At 36.3% G+C, this 3,598-nt stretch overlaps 1 non-coding gene across 1 annotated transcript; it reads right to left on the minus strand.

Moving 5' to 3' along the window:
- Nucleotides 1–2,379: 2,379 nt before the first annotated feature.
- LOC150094305 (U1 spliceosomal RNA) lies at nt 2,380–2,540 on the minus strand. Its single transcript, XR_016550280.1, has one exon. It is a non-coding gene; the product is annotated as a U1 spliceosomal RNA (small nuclear RNA).
- Between the last annotated feature and the right edge of the window lie 1,058 nt (nt 2,541–3,598).

Genomic DNA, 3,598 nt, shown 5'->3' on the forward strand with positions numbered 1-3,598 from the left:
ATCTATAAAGTAATAACTAGTAGGCAGACCTTTTGCTAATTGTTATTCTAGCCTCAGTTTGCCTTTCTTTCTCCATTATCCAAATGACTCAAAATCGTGACAGAAACAATTTTATTCACTACTCTTGTTCAGTTAACCCATTCATGTCTGTTACAGTACGCACATTATGTTCGCTATTGTGCTTCCTCAGAACAAATTGGAGACCTACTTATACCCTAAGAACCATCGGCGAGTCTTATTAGCTTGTTCCATTAAAGATATGATCCAAAATGGCCGCCTTATTTATGATTTAAAAAAAAAATTACCTTCTCTTGATTTGGACATATTAAAATAGACGAGAATTTGATGAATAATATGCACTAACAAAAACGTACAACTACTTTTATTGAAACAATTTCTCAGTGTATTGGGCGGGGGGAGGGGGTTTCTACACAAAGCACTTAAATACTGTATGTTCAGTCAGTACATCAAAGTAATTTTAATACAGTACTGTGATGAGATGCGAAATATCCAACAGATTCATAAATGCAACTTGACTTATTTGTGGCTGAAAAATGCCATCACAGATGAAAAGATGAGTTAATATGAACTGAACCGGAAGGGATTAAAATTACTGTGAAAATATTACCACAATCATTCAATAATAATATCAAAATTATCAATAGATGGCAGCACAAACTGCCTACATTTCTAATTTAATTTAACGTAATGATCTCAAACTATTTTCAATATCTGGACAATGGCAGACTAATTTAAAAATAAATAATAACACCGCATTTCCTATGCTTCAGTAAAACGGTCACAACCGTTACATAATCTAATTCTTATCTATTCCCGCGCTACTTATGACTTTACTGAAAGTCTAACCAGTAATTGTTTATTAGTTAAGTATAAAGAGCTAATAAGCTTCATTTCGGCAATGAAAACATTACTTAAATTAAGGGGATATTAAATCCCGCATAGTTTTAAAACCGAATAAGAAACTCAAAGATCGGAATCAGAGAGTTTCTTATTCGGTTTTAAAACTATGCGGGATTTAATATCCCCTTAATTTAATAATGTTTTCATTGCCGAAATGAAGCTTATTAGCTTTTTATACTTAAGTAACTTAATGGTTGCACCTGTTTGGAAAACTCGTTCGCAAAGTACATAAGTTCTTTTCGCTATATACTTTGGTATTAGGTCTAGCTGCTCACTGATGAAGGCTGAAACCGGTCTGGGTAGTGACCTCCCTCCATAATGTAATAACAGCATACATTTCCTAGGAAATGTGTTTTTACATTATGGAAAATACCTAAGAATAGCGATCCGCACTCCCTCCACCTCTGCCACGAGTTGCCCAATATTGTACTACGTACTAGGATCACTTGCATTGGCTAACGCTAGTATTCGCCGATACTTTATAGTTTACTATATTCGGCAAGAAACTCTCTTATTCGGTTTTAAAACTATGCGGGATTTAATATCCCCTTAATTTAAGTAATGGTTTATTAGAATTATTTGTTCTAATAAAATTTTAATTTGTTTTTAAAACTAAAATAATCCTAACAAACAAGTACGACCACAATAGCCGATAATGGACAGTAATGAAATGATAGTAACGATGTAAAAAATCGACAAAAATAGCAAAAAAAATTATAAATTTATTCTATAAACCTATTGGTTTACAAAACCTTTTATGGGTGGGAGTTACGTTAAAAAAAATAAAATAACACCAACGCCATCTACTGGTCACCACTACCACTAGTATTTTCACAGATAATTACAAACATCCATAAAACATGCTGGATTCGAACCCGTAGCCTTTTGGTTGGAGAGCGGATATGCCAACCAGAACGTTTTATATGTATATCAGTGCGAGCAAAGATTTATAAGAGTTTTTAGGCGAATTTCATTTCGGTACGAGACTACAATCCAAGCTTATTGGAGGCCCAAAGTATTTCTGAATTATCTAATCCTCAACCCACCCCCACGTACATTATTGGTTATTAATAAGTGATGAATATTTGAATTATTAATAACGATTTAAGAGAATCCTTATTTGGTAGAAATTGAATAGCGATATTTGTATAATTTCAGATTCACCTTTCTGAAGAAAACGAAGTAAAGTTCAACTAAATATTATGTCTTTCACAGGTGTGACAAAGCTTCGGCCATTCTTTCATATCCAAGCTACTTTTAGTACATTAATCTCCCCCCCCACACACACACAAACCTTTCTCTAAATCTTTAAAGCCTAAGTTGTAATCCTTTCAGTTATAACAGAAACTGACACATAATAAAGTGTCAGAAAGGCGAGGGCGTCACCTATAGATTAGTTTTAAAAAATTGCGATGATGATTGCTTCTTTATTAACAGAGAATTCTTTGATTTAAACATTAAGGGGTAGCGCGAACGCAGTTCCAACTACCAAAAATTTTACGCTCTGCTAACCCAGTTTGGGAGAGCAGCAGGTGTCAGCAAACCCGAAGTGCAATAGGCGGCCTCTTCCTGTGGAATCCTCCTTGATGATCAAGGAATTCCCAGCACCAGGTAAGTATGACTAAACTTAAAGTTCTTAAAAGAACTGGGCGATGGACTGAGTCCTTGACTCTTTATCCCGTCATCTGAATGAAGAAAATCTGTGTGGATGGAGTGTTATTGAGCTAAAAGCTCTAGTCATGGCTGGGTAACAGCATTGCCATTCGTTACCCTGGAAGTCCTAAAAAGGACTTTTCCACAATCCTCATCTCTCAAGTATGACTAAACAATTGACATTTCTTTCGGGGTGAAGCAAGATGCTTTTCATATTCCCCGCTATCTGTTGTGGTTACAGTGAGGGTAAAATTTAGGAGCAGTTTGCTCGCCCTGATTGGGCATGGAGATTATGCATCGCTATAGGAGGTTAATATAGCTTTTGGTCTTCCATGTTTTAATATGTCCGTTGCCTCGTAAGCTGCAGCAAATCGTTGGGGTGTGTGGACGTCTTTAGGAAAAACTTGGATGCTAAGGATTGTAGAAAAGAGAGAATATAAGGAATATTTGTATCTCTATGAAGTTGATTGTTTCTAACATGCCACGGGGCGTTCAAAATCATTCTCAAGAACTTGTTCTGCACTCGTTGTATTTTAATAATGTCAGTATTAGAGGTGCGGCTCCAGGCTGGAGAGGCATAGGTGATTATAGGACGAATTGTCATCTGGTATAGTTGCAATTTGATTCTGTTGCTGAGCTTACTATTTCTATTAATTAGCGGATAGATCTGAGCTATGGCTTTAGATGCCTTTGTGCACGCAGATTTGATGCGTTGATTGAAAGATAGCTTTTTGTCAAGAATTACAACCAGGTATTTTGTTTCTGTCTGCCAGGGAATTTTAGTAATGAATAGTAACACATCTCCTGCAGGAGACATTGGCCTTTTTGAGAAAAGAATGGCTGAACTTTTTAAGGTGTTGACTTCCAATCTCCACTTAGAGAACCAACCCTCCAGCTTTAGAAGGTTTTCTTGAAGCTTTCTGGTAATGAAATGGGGTCTGAGAGATCTGGTTAGTATTGCCGTATCGTCCGCATACAGGGCTAAAATGGAAGACATCTGATTGTGTGGGATGTCCGACATGTA

The sequence above is a fragment of the Typopeltis vanoorti genome, chromosome 22, assembly GCF_054136105.1.
Source record: "Typopeltis vanoorti isolate ZY-2024b chromosome 22, IOZ_Tvanoo_1.0, whole genome shotgun sequence".
In the NCBI taxonomy this organism is placed as follows: Eukaryota; Metazoa; Arthropoda; class Arachnida; order Uropygi; family Thelyphonidae; genus Typopeltis; species Typopeltis vanoorti.